The sequence below is a fragment of the Rana temporaria genome, chromosome 1, assembly GCF_905171775.1.
Source record: "Rana temporaria chromosome 1, aRanTem1.1, whole genome shotgun sequence".
Lineage (NCBI taxonomy): Eukaryota > Metazoa > Chordata > Amphibia > Anura > Ranidae > Rana > Rana temporaria.
Window position 1 is genome coordinate 271,620,124 of NC_053489.1, and position 22,683 is coordinate 271,642,806.

Consider the following 22,683-nt stretch of genomic DNA (forward strand, 5'->3'; position numbering starts at 1 on the left):
GGGTTTGACCGCATTGCTGCACCACTGCCTCCCTTTGCTGGAACTATGTATACTATATATATTCACAAACACAAGCTATTTTAAATGCTGTATACTGTGGATGGATGAAATCTTAGCTCTTCAAAATAGTATTTGTAATTTCAATCTATTAAACTAAAGGAAAAGTATTTTTCTGAAATTCTTAATTTAGCTTAGACACTTCAGTACCAGAAATACGTTTTCTCCTTTAACAAAAAAATTGATTATATTGTGTGTTTTATGACCACAGAAACTTTACCATACTAAGTGCTTGATATTGCAGTACACATATGCTTTTTTATACAGTTTGGTTTATAGAGTTTATTGCACCCATGTATGCTATAAATTTGTATTAAAAAAGCAAGTTTATTTTACTAGATACATATGAAACCTGTTTTTTTCATTTCGTTATGTCCTTGTAAAATATTATGGAACAAAAAAGAAGTTGGTGTATTTAAATAACTCAAACTTAGTATCTTGTCATGTCCTTATGGAATCCATGTACTCCAAACTGTAAATTCTGTAGTGATATACTACACGCCATCTTTACACAAAGGAAATTCTATCCATTAATTACAGGCATTGGGACACTATAAACAACACATTTTTTAAAAAAAGAAAAGATTGCTTTTAGGATATAGCAGTTTCTCCAATCAAAAAGGAATTCCACTTCCACCCTCCCTCTGTTTAATGCAATCTCTACTTTGGAGCAGGGGGCGACTCTAGGGGGGGGGCAGAGGGGGCCCTGACCCCCCCAACATTAAGCTGTGCCCCACCATGTGCCCCCCCAAAAAAATGTTTTATTTTATTTTTTTTGCATTTTTGTATGTTTCTCGGGCCGCCGCTGGAGTAACAGTCTCTCCTGAGAGGGAGAGCGTCCCCAGTCAGCTCTGCAGGGCATTCCTTCCCCATCCTCATTGGCACGGAGAAGAGCGAGTTGCAGAAAGGACTCCATGAGCACTGTGAGGGAGGGGGCCCAAGCCTTCATCTCAGTTACTGAAAAAACAGACTGATTTCTCCCATCCTTAAGACAGGAGAACCAGCCTGTAAATTCCGAGACTAGTGACTGCAAGCTGAGCCGAGTGTCAGTCTTTGACACTCTTTTACAGCCCAGAGAGTCCAGCCACCTCCCCCCCCCACTCTCCTCACATACGAGCAGGGAGGAATACAGATCCTCCTCCTCCTTTCAGTCCCGCCGACACTATCCCGGTGTGCTGTATCTGAAGAGAGGGGATGTGTGGGCGGGAAATTTGAAAATCAGCAGCATGTGTGTGAATGATGCCTCAGATTCTAGCCTGGACCATGTTCTAGCCTGGACCATGTTCTTTTAAGACATTCACAATTTACCTTCTGTAACGGTCACCACCGTTTACGGTACTCCATTCCATCGCCCCACAACAGCTTATCCGACAGTCCAACAGACATCAGACACGACCCATTTCATTTCCCAGAATAACCGAGACAACACAAGCTCTGGTACTGGTTCCAAAATGAGTGAATGAATGAATCCTTTAATGGTAACTTAGCTTTGTTATATACAGTACAAGCATGTTACAATTAATCACAGGGACAAAGACACACTCCACCCACACATCACCCAATTGGGGGCTTTATACACATTCTTTTAGATAATGACATTCCGATGAGTTAATTACTACTCATTACCCAGACGTTCTGGCTCCGCATTTAGAGGGGTTAATTACTACAGCTTGACAAGTCACATTCCACATCTTAACAGTGTCATTAGCATACACAATGAACAGGTCTTAGGAGCAGACCTAATTAGCACAATGGACACAAAACAGTATTAGCATCACACAATGGAATGTCTAGGAGCAGACTCAATTAACACCTCAAAAGCATGTGTCCCCACATTGAATGAAAACACTCTATTGACCTGTCGGAGTCAGACTTTAACAACAATATTTCAAGATATCCTGCAAAACATGAATTATCAGTAATGTCCCATCGCATGTAATTTATCATTATCATTTCTCAGTCACCCTATGCCCAAAAGGGGCACAGGATGACCCTAGACCCAAGAGTCATTAGTGATGCTGGCACAGGAGTACCCCCCATCCTTCAAAAGTCTCTGGGTGTCACGGGCCATTCTGTTACACTTTCACTTTGGCAGGTAATATACAGTGCACATTTCTTTCCTACATCCACAGATTGCAGGAAAGAAAGTCTTAGGCAGCCCATACATTGATCACCTTTTTTCATTCAACTATTAGGTTGAATGAACAAAAAAAAGAAAAAGAAATGATCCAATTCCCCCATCTACACATTATAGGTGGATGGGGGAATCCTCCCAGTGTGGACCAGTGCTGGAATAACCAGAGTTGCTGTCCTGTCCCGGCTATTCACAGCGCTGGTCTCTGTCTCCATGGCAGCGGCGGCAGCACATTGGAACCCAGAGCTGGTTACTTTATGGGGCTGATGTACAGGAGGGCCAGCACAATTTGTTGTTAGAGATGGGCTGGGCATGTTCAAAATTTCACATGCCAGAGCCTGCCAGGAAGCCCATACTGCAGAGCGCTAATCACAGGCAGTGAGACATTTCACGGTCCGCTGCTGCACAGATCAGGAAATGTCTCACTGCCTGTGATTAGCACTGTGGAGTGTTGGCTTCCTGGCGGGATTGGGCATGTGGGATTTCAAACACACCCAAGCCCATCTCTATTGGTTGTAGACAGTTGAGCTCCCTGCAGGTTGCTTAGCAGCAGTGGAGCTTCTCTGACATGCTGATCGGGATGCAATCCAGGTGATGCTCCCAGTCAAATCCTATTGTTAAATATCAGAGATTTTATTGATCAAAGGCCACACTTTACAGGCATAGAGCACACACGGCTGCGGAACATACGTTTGATTATATATATATATATGTGGTTGTACTATTGATGCTAATCAATACTGGCCGCCATTCAGATACATTGTAGTATTTTTGAGCGGGCGTAACACATCTCCTATGCGCTACGCCGACGTAACATTACTGTATTCAGAAAGCACTTGCTCCCAAAGTTACGTCGGCGTATCGTAAATGGGTCGGCGTAAGCCCGCGTAATTCAAAGTAGCAAGGCAGTGGGCATGTTGTATTGTAATGAAGCGTGACCCCATGTAAATACTCCCTAAGATACGTCGGCTCAATGCTTTGTCGACGTGAACGTAACCTATGCCCAGCCCCATTCACGTACGACTTACGCAAACAACGTAAAATACGACGCTGTTCCGACGTTTCCGACATCCATCCGACGGGCGCAAGTACGTTTCTGATTCGGCTCATCTAGGTCATTTGCATATTCGACGCGTAAATCTACGGAGGCGCCCCTAGCGGCCAGCGTAAATATGCAGCCAAGATACAACGGCGTAAGAGATTACGACGGCCGTATCGTGGCAAAATTCAGGCGTAACTGCCTTTATGAATCAGCGCATAGATACGACGGCGCTCATTTGGACTTACGACGGCGTATCTGGAGATACGCTGTCGTAAGTTCTTTCTGAATCCAGGCCACTGTGTTTATTAGATCTGACTGGGAGCATTACCTGGATCACAACCTGATCAGCATGTCAACAGAGAAGGTTATACAGCATTACTGCGCTAGGTGACCAGCTGGGGGCTCAGCTCTCAATAACCAATAGTGCCAGCCTTCCCCTGCATGCACCCATAATGTCACCAGCACTTGGTCCTAATAGACTGCCGCCGCTGCCAAGGAGACAGATGCCAGACCAGCGCTGTCAATAGCAGGGACAGGACAGCTGGGGAACCTCACAGGGGCAGAACACCAGGCCCCGGTGGCAAGACAACCTTTGCAACCCTGAAAGTTCTCCCACTGCTTTGGACCCTTATATTTTCTTGGTGTGCTGGTGACATATATCTCTTGTTTTCTGCCACCCTGGGGGGCCCCAGTATAGTAGGAAGGGAGCTCACTGCAGAACATGTGAAAGGGCCCGTTGTGGGATCGTAGTAAAGGGCCCCAGGAGAAATATATATATATATATATATATATATATATATATATATATATATAAAATTGCATTTTATAGTTTGCCCCCCTACTTTTGTCCCTGTCCCCCCATGTGCCCCCCCTAAATATGAAAGCTGGAGACGCCACTGCTTTGGAGGAGGGATACACTCACCTAAGCCCATCATCTGGTCCCTTGCCAGTGCTGGTTTTGCATGTATGGGACTGGTAATCTAGTGCTGCAAATGTGCCTGCACCAGTTGGTTCCTGACAGTCCCGCTTTGCTTACATCACTGCTGATATTCCTCATCTGGAATCAGAAAGTTCCTCACTGCTGGACAGCCAATTGAAAGTGTCAATGTCACACAGATGTCCCCAACCCTACCACCAGAAAACCTCACGGTCCCATGAAAATGAAATAAATTATGTAAAAAATCAGTAGAATAAAAATAAGTGCAATTCATATTTTTAAAAGACATGTGGTCACTTAGACATGTGTTACTCTCTCTTATGTTTGAGTCAAATTCAATTATATAACAGCATGAGAGCAGGTGATGGCGAGATCATTTCAAGTGATCTTGGCCAAGCATTTAATACAGAATGTATACAGTATGTTAATAAATGGTGCAATATGGTGTATAAGCAGTTTGCATTGTAGTCCTTTTTTGGGTGGATGATATGAGAAATGACCCTCCTCAAACAGGATAGTGCCTGTAGATAAGTAAGAAAACTAGAACCTTCATTAAGTGGAAGAGTGGGTTTGATAATAATGTTGGCAGTGCCCTTATCCAGGACAGGGCCTCTGTGAACAGAGGGGAATCCATTTCTAGGAAATTAAAGTAATTGGGAGCAGAGGAATATTTTCAACTAGTATATAACATTAACCATACGTTTATAGATCCACACCAGTATGAAAATAATACAAGCTTTATATAAGAAAAGAATAATAATAGTACATAAATCCAATGTACTAATGGTTATTACCAGCAAGAACTTTATATAACTGGGTATATATATATATATATATAGATAGTATTAGACATACCTCCAGAAGAGTCCAGTTGAACAATTGACAAGATCAGTGTTGGTGGGGAAATCCTCCAACTGTTGTCCAACCAACCTGGAACGCAGACTGAAACTGTAGTGTGGCACTGGAACTCAAAGTTTCTGATTTGACATGCAGCTGGACCTCTAGCTACCAGAAATGGCCATTGGCTGAAAGCACAGGCGATCCTATTGGATGCCCAGGAGAAGGGGAGGAGTCGCACGACGGAAGCCTTTGTGATGGGGGAGAGGACACGGGAGCCGCTGCACGATGCCCAACACCCGCCGCTTGCCACCTCGATGGAGTAAGTGCCAGATGGACCAGTAGACAGCGAGCAGGGGGTTTGGTGGGGTGGTTGTTTGTCCCCCCGAAAAAGAAAAAACACCAGCCGCCACTATTGGATTCCTAACCTGACTCTAGTCTATGTTGGTTATTGAGCCCTAAGCTAAAACTAGTAAAAGAAACCAAGACCCGTAGTGACAGGGTTAACTAAAATAACAGGAGCTACATATAACTAAAATGACAAGAGCTGCATATATGTAAACTCTATTGCAATAAACAGGTTCACCTACTAATATACTGGAAGGTGACCAGTACTTGCATATAGTATCACAGACATAGCCATCTGGTTCTGTGCATGTGAAATAAGATCAAGAATTTATATTTACAGTGAAACATTCAGAACACCTACACAATTACCTAATTGTCTTTGCTTCTGGTCTGTATTACAGTAATGGAGCTCGTGTACAGTATATGGACATGTTATGTCAGCTCATCTCTCTCTCTCTCTCTCTCTCTCTCTATTTCCACTTCCTCAGTATGGGATTTTTAAGCCCCCCCCCCCCCAGAGACAGGAAGTGATTATACATAACACTTTGATATTAGCAGCTAACAATAGTGGGCATCAGATCCTTACTGTATTTTTTAGGGTTGGTGTTATATTGAGCGGTATCATAGAGTGGTTGATCAAGTCTTATTCAGTTTTTTTATTATATTCTGTGGGTCTGTGTCACATAGAGAGTAACATAGACACCCAAAGAAGGGCCCCACTTTCTGTACAAAAAGAAGGAAGAAGACTTGTGATTGGAATGGCACTTGACTGTGAATTTAAGTGAGTAAAAAGGCATTTAGGTATTTATTTTTTGTTTGTTTAAAAATAGCGATTGGGGGATAGGGAGCCAAGGGAGCATATTTAAGTTGCAGTTCTAAAGAAATTGTACTTACTGGAGTTCTTTGAATAACATGGCTGAAAAAATTACTATACTGAACACCTCTTATCTATATTGTCAGACATATTTCATAATGAAACAGAAGTATTTCCTAAACTTTGTCCCACTACATCAATCATCGAGGTTGCCTTCCAAAACTTTGAGGAAATCCTGTATAGTGAAAAACATAGGAGGGATTTGCTTTTTTTGTGTGTAATAGAAAGAATTAAATTGTGATTAGGAAAATATTTAATGATCTATGAATAATGAAAAGCTTTCTTTAACCAGTTAACCACTGGCCGCCGTCGGAAAACGGCGGCAAGGTGGTTGCTTAACTGGGGGTCGCCGTTAACGGCGCCCCGCAGAAGCAGTAATGTGCGCCGCCTCGGGCGCGCACACAGAAAATTCTGTGCGCGCCGGGTCTATGAGACCCGGCGCTACACAGATCAAGGTAACTGACCAGCAACAGCGGTCTTTTACCATGTGATCGCGCCGTCCAATGACGGCGCGATCACAATGTAAACAAAGGAGGTCAGGGAAAGTTTACCTCCTCTCCTCACACAGTATCAGCGGGAGAGAAGAGGAGATAAACTGTGAGTTAAAAAGTGCCCCATAGTGCCACATCTGTGCCCATAGTGCCACATCTGTGCCCATAGTGCCACATCAGTGCCACATCTGTGCCCTAAAGTGCCACATCTGTGCCTAAAGTGCCACATCTGTGCCCAATAGAGCCACATCTGTGCCCAACAGTGCCACATCTGTGCCCAGTAGTGCCACATCTGTGCCCAGTAGTGCCACATCTGTGCCACCTGTGCCGCATCAGTGTCACCAGAGCCGCACCAGTGTCACCAGAGCCGCACCAGTGTCACCAGAGCCGCACCAGTGCCACAACAGTCCTATATTAGTGCCACAACAGTGCCGTACCAGTGCCGCCTGCGCCCACCAGTGCCATCTGCGCCCACCAGTGCCGTCTGCGCCCACCAGTGCTGCCTGTGCCACCAGTGCCACCAGTGCCGCCTGTGCCACCACGGCCACCTGTGCCCACCAGTGCCACCTGTGCTGCCTGTGCCCTCCAGTGCTGCCTGTGCCCACCAGTGCTGCCTGTGCCCACCAGTGCTGCCTGTTCTGCTAATCGGTGCACACCAGAGCCCCACCAGAGCCACCTGTGCCCACCAGAGCCACCTGTGCCGCCTGTGCCCACCAGTGCCGCCTGTGACCACCAGAGCCACACCCATGCCACTATAGTGCACATAAGTGCCGCCTGTGCCCACCTGTGTCCACCAGTGCCACCACAGTGCTCTGCAGTACAGCCTCACCAGCCACCAGTATGGCAAAAAAATTCTTTACCGGTGAGCAGGCCGTACAGCGTCTACTAGCCATGAGCGATGAGAGCAGCGAGGAGTCTCTGTCCGATTCTGATTCGGCCTATGAACCCGTTATAGACAGTGGGTCCGATTCAGAATCTGAAGAAGAACGTGTGCCCAGGAAAAGAAGGGGTGCTGGCGTGGAGAAGCGGCCTACTCCCAGACGCGCAGGGCCGTCCACCTCAAGCGCTGTGCCTACCACCTCAAGCGATGTGCCGTCCACCCCAAGCGCTGTGCCGTCCACCCCAAGCGCTGTGCCGTCCACCCCAAGCGCTGTGCCGTCCACCCCGAGCGCTGTGCCGTCCACCTCAAGAGCTGTGCCGTCCACCTCAAGAGCTGTGCCGTCCACCTCAAGAGCTGTGCCGTCCACCTCAAGCGATGTGCCACTGCAACAAAGTCCAGGCACCAGTAGGGTGTCATCTCAGCCCCAAAGGGATAGGGGCCATGCCAGCCTTCCCTATGGCCTTCAAAACCCCCTGTGGCTTCCCCCTAATTCCGGAGCAGCAAATATCCCCCGCTTCACTGCCCAGCCAGGTGTCCAGGTGAACACCGAAAACTTTTCCATGATTAATTTTTTTAATTTACTTTTCACCGAAGATTTGCTATCCTTCATTGTGGCCCAGTGCAATCTCTACGCACAACAGTACATAAGAAGTAACCCTGGTTCCAGATATGCCCGCCCCTTTGAGTGGAGAGAACTAACCGTGGACGAATTAAAAATTTTCTTAGGCCTAACGTTTACTATGGCACTTTAAAAAAAAAAACAATTGTACTCCTACTGGTCCACCAAACCCATTCACCACATGCCACTCTTCTCCTCCCTTATGCCAAGATCCCGATATTTAATAATTATGCGGTTCCTCCACTTTAACGACAACGCCCAGTGCCCTCCCCGAAATTACCTTGCTTTTGACAAGCTATATAAAATTCGGCCACTTCTAAATTTTTTCTCTCAACAACTTCCCCAATTATATATCCCTGAACAAAACATATCCGTGGACGAGTCCCTTGTCAAATTCTCAGGCAGGCTGAGCATCAAGCAGTTCATCCCCAGCAAAAGGGCCCGATATGGGGTCAAAATGTACAAACTTTGCGACAGAGCCACAGGGTACCTCTACTCATTCATGGTGTATGAAGGGAAGGACTCCCAACTGCATCCCCCTGAATGCCCAGAGTATATGGGAGTCAGCGGAAAAGTGGTCTGGGATCTGATCTATCCACTCTTTGGAAAGGGATACCACCTTTATGTGGATAATTTCTACACCAGCTTGCCCCTGTTTCGCTGTCTTTACCTTCGGAATACCCCAGCATGTGGCACAATAAGACCCAACAGAAAAGGCTTCCCGCAAAAACTGGTGGATCAAAAGCTCAGACGAGGGGAGTCTGCAGCATTGAGGAACCAGGAGATATTGGCTGTCAGGTGGAGGGACAAACGGAACGTCCACATGCTTACATCAATCCATGATGACACCTGCGTGGAAGTCCCCAAAAGAACCGGCCCAATCCAAAAACCAAAATGCATCTATGACTATAATTTGTTCATGGGGGGAGTGGACTTCAATGACCAGATGTTAGAACCCTACCTGCCCACAAGAAAATCCCGCCACTGGTATAAGAAAGTGTCCATTTATTTTTTTAGTTTGGCCTTCTATAATTCCTATGTAATTTACAAAAAATCATCAGAGAACCCCGTATCATATCTGGACTATCAAGAAGAAGTCATCACCGCCCTTTTGTACCCTGAAAACCCACCGGAAAATATTCGCTCTGATTCTGTGAGCAGACTGCACGAGCGTCACTTTCCTGAGCAAACCCCCTCCCGTGAAACAGGCAACAGAAATCAGAAGAGGTGCCGGGTGTGCTTCAGAAGAGGAATTCGAAAAGACACCACGTATTACTGTCCTGATTGTCTTTCCCAACCAGGCCTCTGTATTGGAACATGTTTCCGCCGTTACCATACGTTTCTACATTATTAGGGACGTATGGTAAACGCAATTCTCATTTCCTGTAATTTCCCCCCACACCCCTTATGCCACTGCACTGAACTGTACATACCTCTGCCTTCTCCGGAACCGACCATGGCCTGTTATACGACCACTCTTTGGCCTAACCCTAAACATACTTCTGCCTTCTCCGGAACCGACCATGGCCTGTTATACGACCACTCTTTTGCCTAACCCTAAACATACCTCTGCCTTCTCTGGAACTGACCCTGGCTTGTTATACGACCACTCTTTTGCCTAACCCTAAACTGTACCTACCTCTGCCTGCTCTGGAACTGACCCTGGACTGTTTGACCACGTTTTTTGCCTGCCCCTTGGATTGATCTTTTACCCTGCTATACTAGTGGGAACACAGGGGTCTCACATATGTGAGGGGCTCCAGAATTGTTTTTCTGGATGAAAAAACAATTTTTTTAGTTTTCTCATTCCCGGATTAGGGTCTGGTTGCCCGGAGGCTTCAAAGAGATTTGGGTGGGAGAAGCCTCTACCCCTGTCCCCATTCTTTCCTGGCCCGCTACTTGGACCATGTTCCTACCAGGACGAATATTTTGCCACTGCTGGCACTGTACTGACTATGGACAATATTCCTGCCTGCTGCCTGCTGCCTGGACAATTCCATTCACTGTCGCTGACCAGTGACCACGTCCCTGCCTGCTGCCTGGATCGGGGCTCTCCTTCTGTGGACAATTGCACTACTAAAACCACAGGTAATCTTCTTTTTGTTTTACCCATTACTCAGCAGAATGTATTTTAGGGTGTAATTCTTGGTATGTACATGCTGTGTTAGAAATATGAAGGCCCTTCAAAAATGTGATAGATTGTAAGGAAATTGGATGTGTAATTTATGTCCCTAGAACACCTGATGGTGCTTCTTGGATGTTGGGCCTCTGTATGTGGCCACGCTGTGTAAAAGTCTCACACATGTGGTATCGCCATACTCAGGAGGAGCAGCAGAATATATTTGGGGTGTAATTTTTTCTATGTACATGCTATGTGTTGGAAATATCCTATAAATGGACAACTTTCTGTAAAAAAAAATGCGTTTTTATTTTTTCCCACATTTTCCAAAAACATCTGGAAAAAAATGAACTGTTCAAAAGACTCATTATGCCTCATAGATTATACGTTGGGGTGTTAGCTTTCCAAAATGGGGATCACTTTGTGGGCGTTTCCATTGTCCTGGTGCTCCAGGGCCTTCAAAAGTGTAATAGGTGGTTGAGAGATTAGATGTGTAATTTATGCTCCTAGAATGCTTGAAGTTGCTACTTCGGTGTTGGGCCTCTGTATGTGGCCACGCTGTGTAAAAGTCTCACACATGTGGTATCGCCATACGCAGGAGGAGCAGCAGAATATATTTTGGGGTGCCATTTGTGGAATATACATGCCATGTGAGAGAAATAACCTGTTATAATGACAATATTGGTATGAAAAAAAATAAAATAAAAATCTTAATTTTGCAAAGAATTGTGGGAACAAATGACAACTTCAAAAAACTATGACTCTTACTAACTACCTTGGAATGTCTACTTTCCAAAAAGGGGTCATTTGGGGGGTATTTGTACTTTATTGGCTTGTTAGGGTCTCAAGAAATGAGAGAAGCTGTCAGTACTTCAGGTGTGATCAAATTGTTCAATTTTCAGAAATTGGTACCATAGCTTGTAGACCCTATATCTTTCACCCAGACTAAATAATATCCACATTTTTTTTTTTTACCAAAAATATGTAGCAGTATGCATTTTAGGCCAAATGTATGAGGAAAAATTACTTTTTTACAAAATGATATGATAGAAATGAAGAAAAATTCATTTTTTTACAAAATTTTCGTTCTTTTTTCATTAATAGCGGAAAAAAAAACGCAGAGGTGATCAAATACCACCAAAAGAAAGCTCTATTTGTGGGAAAAAAAGGACAAAATTTTAATTTGGTTACACAGTGTTGTATGACTGAGTTATTGTCATTCAAAACGTGAGAGCACCAAAAGCTGAAAATTGGTCTGGTTATTAAGGGTGTTTAAGTGCCCAGTTGTCAAGTGGTTAATATTGAACAATACACACTCAAAATTTCCTAAGATATTAACCCCATGGTTAAATTACAACAGCAATCTTAACCTTGACCATTCCTTGCTCTCTGTTCACTATATTAAGAATTGTACGCAGATGTGTTACTTATATGGGAGAACCATGCCCTCCCTATCCCTTCTTCCCCCTACATCCCCCTCCTTCTTTCTCTCTTTCTACTCTGTTATCATTTTCATTTTATTTTTCTTCTCAACTTTTATACCTTCCATGTACAGTTTCCCTCAATACTTCCTACAATTCACCTCAGAGGCAAATTTCCTACTCTTGCATATACTGGGATTGTAAATGAACATCAATGAACGAACAAATGCAATGAACACCGCTACCCCTTCCCTCTTGTATAAACTTTTAATTATGTTATACTGATACCTTTTCCCTTTAAAGGAGAAGTACAGCCAAAGCCTATTTGGCTGTACTTTTTGGCTGTACTTGTCCTGTGATTCACAGAAGTGCAGTTTGTTCTGCACTCCCGTAACCCATTTTTAGCAGCCCGCTGTCCAGGCTCGGACATATGCATAATGAAATATAGAAGCCCCTAAAAACAAAACACAATAGGCACAGAAATGTGACCATCAGTACACCACTGTATTTGTTGATGTGTTGCTGTGCAGTTGTTGATTATCGTTATAATTGGTGTGAATAAAATGGTGAAATGATAAGATTTAAAAAAAAATATGTTATACATAATGAATAAATATGGCTAAGTGCTTTGATGAGATACAATACAGCTGAAGTCATTTATGTGGATGCAGAAACTGAAAGATATTTTTTCTTAAGTTATAGAAGGTCACATGAGGGAAAGCAAAAGAACATGTTAGCTGAAAGGCTAAAAGAAAATATGTGTATGAAATGGTAGGCACAAGTTCTTAAATACATATCTCTTCTTTTTTTTTTTGCTTTCTTTTGTTGTCAAAACTGTCTTAAACACCTTTAAAATGATCTAAACTTGGAAGAAAGGATTTGTAATTTTTGACAAAGTTTCAAACCCAAATTCTGTTGAGTAACATGCAGAAATTACATGGATAGCATCCAGAACTCTGCCACATGTATTGAGAATAGATACTATTGTAAGATGGTTAAGCAACACTTTGAACAGAGCCAGCAACCCTGCCCATAGATGAGATATAGCGAGTGATGAAAACCTCTGCATTCCACTAATTACACCTCCTCGGCAAATAGCACGTAGACCTATTTCATTTCCTTAAAAATTCTTATACACCTTAACAACTGAAAATATAAACACATCATATGTCTGGCAAATAAAATATTGGTCTGGATAGTATTAATTTTTTAAAGGGTATTAAAGATTTCAAATTTTTCTATGTGTTCTAGCTTGTCCATGACATCATAACAAGTTGTTGAATGAGTGAAGTTGGCAGTTTATGTGTCTCCAAAATTCACAATTTAACAATATCAGTGTTAATGAGTTGGAGTCAATGGGAGAGTCAAAATTGCTGTCCTTTTAACCACTTAAGCCCCGGACAATTTTGCTGGCCAAAGACCAGGCCACGTTTTGTGATTTGTCACTGCGTCGCTTTAACTAACAATTGCGCAGACGTGCAACGTGGCTCCCAAACAAAATTGACGTCCTTTTTTCCCCACAAATAGAGCTTTCTTTGGTGGTATTTGATCACCTCTGCAGTTTTTATTTTTTGCACTATAAACAAAAATACTGTAGAGCGACAATTTTGAAAAAAAATAAAACAATATTTTTTTCTTTTTGCTAAAATAAATATCCCCCCAAAAATATATATATATATAAAAAAAAAGGATTTTTGTACTCACCATAAAATCCATTTCTCTGAGTTCATAGACGGACACAGCCTTCATTGACCTTAGGGTTATGCTTCTTCCTACCAGGAGATTTAGGCAGAATTCTACAGCACTTAAGGTGTTAAAACCTTTCCTTCATGCCGCTCCTCCCAGGGGGCGTGGCTCCCCCAGGCATAACCCACACCCTGCTCTAGCAGCCTCAGTTCGTAACAAGCAGTACAAACAAAGGAGGGGTGGGTGCTGTGTCCGTCTATGAACTCAGAGAAATGGATTTTACGGTGAGTACAAAAATCCTTTTTTCTCTTTCGTTCATAGACGGACACAGCCTTCATTGACCTTAGGGACGTCCCCAAGCAGTGTCCAAAAATTCGAGGGGTGGGAAAAATAACACAGCAAAAACAGGTTACACCCCAAACAAAAACCGGAGTTACTCAACGGAGGAACTCCAACCTTAAACTGCCGCCTGTAACACCCTGCGGCCGAAGGAGGCATCAGAAGATGCACTCACATCCACCTTATAAAAACTTGAAAAAGTGTGGACCGACGACCAGGTCGCAGCCTTACACATCTGTAACACAGAGGCTTGGTGTCGGAAAGCCCAAGAGGCCCCGATCGCCCTGGTCGAATGCGCCATGACCCAAAAGGGGGGCGCCCGCCCCTTCAGGGCATAGGCCTGAAGCACAACCTGTCGGATTCACCTGGAAATGGTGGCCGACAAGACTGCCAGGCCCTTACTGGGACCGGACACAGACACGAACAGCGAGTCCGACTTCCGGAACGGAGCTGTCGCCGACAAGTAAACTCGAAGGGCCCGAACCACATCCAGAGAATGTAAAATGGCCTCCTTCGGGTTCTTCGGCTGAGGACATAAGGATGGAAGAACAATGTCCTCGTTAATGTGAAAAGCCGAAACGACCTTCGGAAGAAAAGAGGGCTGCGGGCGCAGCACCGCCTTATCCTGATGGATAACCAAGTAGGGGGCCTTGCAGGACAAGGCAGCCAGTTCAGACACGCGTCTGATAGAGGTAATAGCTACCAGAAAAACCACCTTCCGCGACAGAGTCAGCAAAGGGAGCATGCTGAAGCGCCGAGAGGACCAAATTCAAGTCCCATGAAGGCAGTGGAGAGCGCACCGGAGAGGCCACATTGTGGACCCCCAGCACAAACGTGCGAATCAAGGAGTGCGCCGCCAAGAGACGCTGAAAGTAAACAGCCAGAGCAGAAATCTGACTCTTGATCGTGCCCAAGGCAAGAGTCTGGTCCACTCCCCGCTGCAGGAACAGCAGGATCCGGGACACCACGTAAGTACGGGGGTGCCAGTTCATCTCCCCGCACACAGAGATGTAGGCCTTCCATGTATGAGGAAAAAAACCTACATGAGGTAGACCTCCGTGCACGCAGCATGGTAGAGATTACCGGGCCCGACAGGCCTCCGGTCCTTAAACCCGACAGGCCTCCCTCCTTAAGCCCCTGGCTCTCAACAGCCGCGTCGCTAAGGCCGGTGGCTGTGAAAACAGGGTGGAAGATCGGACCCTGTATCAGAAGATTATTTTTCAGGGGAAGACATTACGGGGCATCTGCCACCAGACGCATTAGGTCCGCGTACCAGAAGCGACGCGGCCAAACCGGAGCAATCAGAACTGATAGAATCCCCACAGCTTCCACTCAGCGCAGCAGGCGAGGAACAAGCTTCCGAGGAGGGAAGGTGTAAAGTAGGCGATAGTGACCCCAAGGAGCCACCAACACGCCTGACGCGTCCGCCCACGGGTCCTTAAACCTGGCCACGAACCGTGGCACCTACCGATAGAGACGGGACGCTAGAAGGTCCACGCCCGGAGTGCCCCACTTTCGGCACAGAACCCCGAAATACCTGCGGTGGAGAGACCACACTCCTTGGCCCCGTGCAGTGCGACTTAGGTAGTCGGCCAGCCAATTCCGTATTCCCGGAATGTACCCGGCCGATAGAGCCGGAACGGACCCTTCGGCCCACCGAAGGATGTGCGCGACCCCCGTCGCTGCAACAGAACTCCGTGTGCCTCCCTGATGATCAACCTACGCCAAGGACGCGGCATCATCGGACAGGATCCTGACCTGTCGGCCCTGTAGATCCAGGGACTACCCGGCAAGGCAAAGCTTGATTGCTCGGAGCTCCAGAACTTTGATCAGTAGGCAGGACTCCACCTGAGTCCAGTGCCCCTGGGCTGACTGGGTGCCCCAAGCCCCCTCCCCAACCGGAGAGGCTGGCATCCGTCGTGACCACTGTCCAGTGGCCAGCAGAAAAAAGACTTTCCGGCCCAAAGCACCGGAAACGCCAGCCACCATACCAGGGGAGACATGATCAGATGACTCAATTGAATCTGGTAATCCAGAGATGATGGAAGCTAGTCCCATCGTGACAGCAGTTCCCTCCGTAGTACCCTGGCGTGGAATTGGGCATACGGAACCGCCTCGAAAGAGGCTACCAACTGACCCAGAACCTTCCTGCAGAATCGCAGAGATGACCGCTTCTGGGTCGGCAACTGCTGCACAGCAGGTAGCAGAGTCTGAAGTTTTTCTGTTAAGAGAAAAACACTGCCACCCCGGGGGAATCCAGGACTAGTCCCAGGTATTCCAGTCCCTGAGACAGAATCAACCCTGATTTCAGGATAATCCAGAAACCAGCCGAACACTCGGAGAGCCTGACACGTGATAGACACGGCTCCACCAATGCAGAGCTCGAAGAAGCTCGTAGGAGAATGTCATCCAGACATCCCATGATAACAAACCCCCGCTGTCACAGCCGGGCCAGTATCGGGACGAGCACCTTGGCGAAAACCCGCCGAATGGGAAGGACACCAATTGAAAATGGTCCCCCCCGACCGCAAAGCACAGAATCTCTGGTGCTTTGAGGATATGCGAACATGCAGGTACACGTTCATGACATCCAAGGATGCCAGAAAATCCCCCTGATGGAGTGCCGCTATTACCAAGCGAATCGACACCACCTAAAAGTTTGTGACAAAACAAACGAGGGACTTGAGGCCCAGGATGACCGGGCCCCATCCTCCGTGGGGACACAAACAGAATGGAGTAAAAACCCCGAGACCGTTCCAACGAGGGAACTGGCACAATCACTCCCCTGACCAGAAGATCCTGGACAGCCCCTGACAGAGCCAACCGGTGAACCGGAGGAGGCCAGAGGGCGGAGGGAAAAAAACCTGTTTGGCAGACAAGAGAGAAACTCAATCCTGTACCCCAAGGAAAAACACTTCGCAATGCGAAGCCAGTCTCCCACCCGACACACAGGCGGGAGCAGACCTTCAGGCGGAAGCAGGTATGTCCGCAGACTTGTTAGGCATGCGGTATCAGGTGCGCTGCTACCCCGCAGCGGGGATTCAAGCACCATGTAGACCTACCCCCACCGCACAGGGCGGGTGAAAAAACGCTCGGAGTTAGGCAAGCCCTTCCCAGACTGTGGGAACAGCACACACTTACCACCCGTGTGATCCTCAATGAAGCCATTCAGGGAAGTCCCAAAAGGACCGTTCCCCCTGAACGGCCATCACCAAGGCCTCCCTAGAGGACTAGTGCGCAGACCAGCTCCTCAGCCACACAAGGCGGCTCAGAACCCTGCAGAGACGTAAGCCCCGGAATGCATCCATGGCCGCCTCGCAGAGAAAATTCTGGCCCTGAACTATCGTTCAGCCAGGTCCCAAGAGGACTCGGAAGCCCCTTCTTCCGGCACCTGCAGCAGGAGCTTCGCCCTTCCAGTCGGGGCCTGACCAGGGCCCTGGCCAGAGCCGGCCTCACCGCCCAAACCACCACGGTGAATAGGGAGCGGGCCACGGCCTCCACTCTCCTATCAGCGGGATCCTGAAATGCAGGAGCCCCTTCCACAGGCAATGTGGCGGCCTTGCGCAGTCTGGACATAGGGGTTCCACTGGCGGAGGAGAGACCTATATTTTAAGTCCCCCTCAAGGGGGTAACGGGTTGCAAAGTTTTTAGACAAACTTTTTGTGGTGCATCCCATTCCTTGTATAACATATTGTTCAAATAAGGAACACAAGGAACTCTTCAGCAGTGCGTGGCAGTCTGCGGATCCAAAAGGTACTGACACGGTGGTGCCTCCACCACAAACTCAATTTTTAGAGTCTCACGCACCACAGAAAAAAACAAGAGCTCCAACAATTTTTGCTGACACTGCAGCAGACATCCTCACCATCCATGTGGGTCAAGTCCGCAGCCTCTGAAAAAAACAGAACCAGATTCCATGTCAGAGACATCCCCAGAAGCAGGCTCCAGGAGGGGGCGCTTTATTACCCCCCATCCGGGCACTAGCTGCTGCAAACCTGGCAAGAAAACCCAGGATAGCCACATAAACAGATGTGGCAGGGGAAGGGACGCTAAGGGTTAACTCAGGCCTAGTGGAGAGGGAGACCTGGCTCAGGTTCCACAGTGCCAGTGCTGAGACACCCCCCCTGCAAGGCAGGACAAAAAAATCCCCACTGGTCACCTCCCTGCAGCTAAAGGAGAGCATGGGGGGCCACTGGTACTCACCACCTCACCCGGTGCAGCGCGGTCCGAGAAGGACAGGGTGTGCTGAGAGCCGTGCAGTTTCTCTCTGAGAAACAGCCGAGGTGATTGCAGCGCCAACAGCCGCCACACGAGGCAGACGAAAACATGAAAAAATGGCAGCCGAATGCTGAAAAAAACAGCATAGGACTACAAGAAAATGGCCGCTGGGCTATATAAGGCTAGGCTCCGGCAAAATGGCCACCAAATGACGCAGATTTAAAAAGACAGTGCTTTTTTTAGCAACTGTCACACAGAAACACCTCACAGCACACTGCAAAGGCCCAGAAGTGAACACCACAGCCCCCTGCAGTGACACACACACAGCCCCTGCTACACCCGGGCCCAGTGACATGAGCCCCAGAAAAAAAAAAACCCCTCACAGCCGTCACCCAAAAAGGGAAGGAGGGAGAGGAATAAGGGAGAGAGGAAAGCAGGGAAAACCCTCAGTCGACCTCCCAAGGGAAACATTCCAGCCAGACCACTTACCTGAGTAAGGGGCCACTACTTACCTGTCCTGCGACTACCCGGCTGGAGGTATCCCAGACAGAACCAACGTCCGTGAATGGCATGGCTGGAGCAACGGGGCCTGTCGTGGACGTCCCAAAGCTGAGCTGAGGGCCGGCACACGCTCGAAGGCCGAACATGGGGAGACTACAAGGGTCGAGGACCCAGCCTGTCACCCAGTCGGCTGTTGATAGAAGAATCGCAGGATTCAAAAATGTAGGAACAAAATAATAAAAAGCGAGAAAAATCGCAAGAAAAAACTCCAGAGTCCAGGAACTCCAGAGAGAGCCTGACCTCCTGTCGTTAGGCAGAAAACAAACTGAGGCTGCTAGAGCAGGGTGTGGGTTATGCCTGGGGGAGCCAGGTTTTAACACCTTAAGTGCTGTAGAATTCTGCCTAAATCTCCTGGTAGGAAGAAGCATAACCCTAAGGTCAATGAAGGCTGTGTCCGTCTATGAACGAAAGAGAAATGTTTTTTCCTCAGTTTAGGCCGATACGTATTCTTCTACATATTTTTGGTAAAAAAGTCTGCAATAAGCGTATATTGATTGGTTTGCGCAAAAGTTATAACGTCTACAAACTAGGGCAGGGGTCTCCAAACTTTTTACTTCGAGGGCCACATTGTATATTTTACAGATATTCGCGGGCCGAAAAAAAAAGAAGCTATTTAAAAATGACTCCTCAGCTATGGAATAGAGTAGAATTAAAAAAAGGATCCCCCTCACACGTGTCCCTCATCAGAGCCCCTCACACGTGTCCCTCATCAGAGCCCCCTCACACGTGTCCCTCATCAGAGCCCCCTCACACATGTGTCCCTCATCGGAGCCCCCTCACACACGTGTCCCTCATCAGAGCCCCTCACACATGTGTCCCTCATCGGAGCCCCCTCACACATGTGTCCCTCATCAGAGCCCCCTCACACATGTGTCCCTCATCAGAGCCCCCTCACACATGTGTCCCTCATCAGAGCCCCCTCACACATGTGTCCCTCATCAGAGCCCCCTCACACATGTGTCCCTCATCAGAGCCCCCTCACACATGTGTCCCTCATCAGAGCCCCCTCACACATGTGTCCCTCATCAGAGCCCCCTCACACATGTGTCCCTCATCAGAGCCCCCTCACACATGTGTCCCTCATCAGAGCCCCCTCACACATGTGTCCCTCATCAGAGCCCCCTCACACATGTGTCCCTCATCAGAGCCCCCTCACACATGTGTCCCTCATCAGAGCCCCCTCACACATGTGTCCCTCATCAGAGCCCCCTCACACATGTGTCCCTCATCAGAGCCCCCTCACACATGTGTCCCTCATCAGAGCCCCCTCACACGTGTCCCTCATCAGAGCCCCCTCACACATGTGTCCCTCATCAGAGCCCCCTCACACGTGTCCCTCATCAGAGCCCCCTCACACATGTGTCCCTCATCAGAGTCCCTGCACACATGTGTCTGCCCCCCCCCCATCAGAGTCCCTGCACACATGTGTCTGCCCCCCCCCATCAGAGTCCCTGCACACGTGTCTGCCCCCCCCCCATCAGAGTCCCTGCACACGTGTCTGCCCCCCCCCCCATCAGAGTCCCTGCACACATGTGTCTGCCCCCCCCCCCCATCAGAGTCCCTGCACACATGTGTCTGCCCCCCCCCCCCCATCAGAGTCCCTGCACACATGTGTCTGTCCCCCCCCCCATCAGAGTTCCTGCACACATGTGTCTGTCCCCCCCCCATCAGAGTCCCTGCACACATGTGTCTGCCCCCCCCCCCCCATCAGAGTCCCTGCACACATGTGTCTGTCCCCCCCCCCATCAGAGTCCCTGCACACATGTGTCTGCCCCCCCCCCATCAGAGTCCCTGCACACATGTGTCTGCCCCCCCCCATCAGAGTCCCTGCACACATGTGTCTGCCCCCCCCCCCCCATCAGAGTCCCTGCACACATGTGTCTGTCCCCCCCCCCATCAGAGTCCCTGCACACATGTGTCTGTCCCCCCCCCCATCAGAGTCCCTGCACACATGTGTCTGCCCCCCCCCCATCAGAGTCCCTGCACACATGTGTCTGCCCCCCCCCCATCAGAGTTCCTGCACACATGTGTCCCTCCACACCCCCCTGAACATCTACATCCCCATCGGAACCCCCCTCTTAACTTGTGTGAAGCCCAGCCTCCTCCAGCACATTTTTCTCCCCATCACCTTCTGCTATTCCCCGTAGATCAGTGTGTTCTGTGCTGCTTCTCTGAAGAGCTGGTTTAGAGCAGACACACACTGCACTTGCCGGGTCCCGCCCCTCTTACACGCACAAGCTGTTACAGCAAAAACGAAACTTAATCTAACTCCGGGGGAGGAGCTGGGAGGAGCAACAGGGCTGCACTGAAACACAGGCTTTGTTGGGACACTCCCTCAATGCCTGTCAGAAGGCAAAGCAAGCCCCGCAATTCGAGCAGACTCCGTTCCTGCAGTGAGTCTGGTGACTGAACCTGCGGGCCGGACAAAACCTCCTAACGGGCCGGATGTGGCCCGCGGGCCGTACTTTGGAGACCCCTGAACTAGGGGATAGAATTATGGCATTATTATTATTATTATTTTTTTTACTAGTAATGGCGTAGATTTTTAACGTGACTGCGGCTGTATGGTGGACACTTCGGACACTTTTGACACATTTTTGGGACCATTGTCATTTTTACAGCGATCAGTGCTATAAAAATGCACTGATTACTGTGAAAATTACACTGGCAGTGAAGGGGTTAACCACTAGGTGGCACTGAAGGGGTTAAGTGTGCCCTAGGGAGTGCTTCTAGCTGTAGAGGGGATGGACTGTGTGTGACACGACAGTGATCACCTCTTCCGATTACAGGAAGCTGTGATTACTGTCCTGTCACTAGGAAAACTGGGGAAATGTTTGTTTACATAAGCATTTCCCCGTTCTTCCTCACCATGATACGATCGCGGGTATGCCCGTGAACATCAAGTACACAGGACCCACGGTCAAAGTCACAGAGCTTGCGTCGGGCTTGAGCGCGCGCCGGTGCACACGTAGCTACAATGATGCTTCTTAAAGGGGACGTATATACAGGTGATGCTTGAAAAATTTGAATATCGTGCAAAATTTAATTTATTTCACTAATGCGACTTTAAAGGTGAAACTATATGAAAAATATATGAGCTAGACTCATTACATGCAAAGCAAGATAGTTCAAGCTTTAATTTGTAATAATTGTGATGATTATGGCTTACAGCTCATGAAAACCCCAAATCCACAATCTCTGAAAATTCGAATATTACATGCAATCAATAAAACAAGGATTGTACATAGAGCAATATCGGATCTCTGAAAAGTAGAAGCATGCATATGTACTTAGTACTTGGTTTGGCACCCTTTTGCAGAAATTACTGCCTTAATGTGGCGTGGCATGGAAGCCATCAGACTGTGGCACTGCTGAGGTGTTAGGCCCTGTACACACGATCAGTCCAAACTGATGAAAACGGACTGAAGTTCAGTTTCATCAGTCCAAACCTACCGTGTGTATGGCCCATCAGACTTTGGTCCTTCAGACCAAAGTTTTAAAACTTGTTTTAAAATCGGACTGATGGACTGATGACCGATCGGTCAAAACCGATGGTTAGTACGCAAAAGCATCGGTTCAAAACCCGCGCATGCTCAGAATCAAGTAGACGCATGCTTGGAAGCATTGAACTTCATTTTTTTAGCACGTCGTTGTGTTTTACGTCACCGCGTTGGACTCGATCGGATTTTGAACGGATGGGGCCAGATTCAGAAAGCCGCGCGCAAAGTTGCGGCGGCATAACTTTTCTTATTTACGCTAAGCCGCCGCAACTTAACACGCAAGTGCTGTATTCACAAAGCACTTGCGTGTTAAGTTGAAGCGGCGTAGTGTAAATTGGGCGGCCTAATTCAAAATAGGCGGGTAGGGGGCGTCTCCTATTTAAATTAGGCGCGTCCACGCGCCGAACGTACTGCACATGTGCCGGCCTTAGAAAAATCCCAGTGCGCATGCTCCGAATTATGACAGTGTTTTCGACGTGAACGTAATCAACGTAAATCCCCATTCATGGACGAGTTACGCAAACGACGTAAACATTTTTAAATTTCCCGCAGTCACGACGTCCATACTTAACATAGGATGTGCCTGCTTTGGGCAGCTTTATCTTTATGCTGGGAAAACC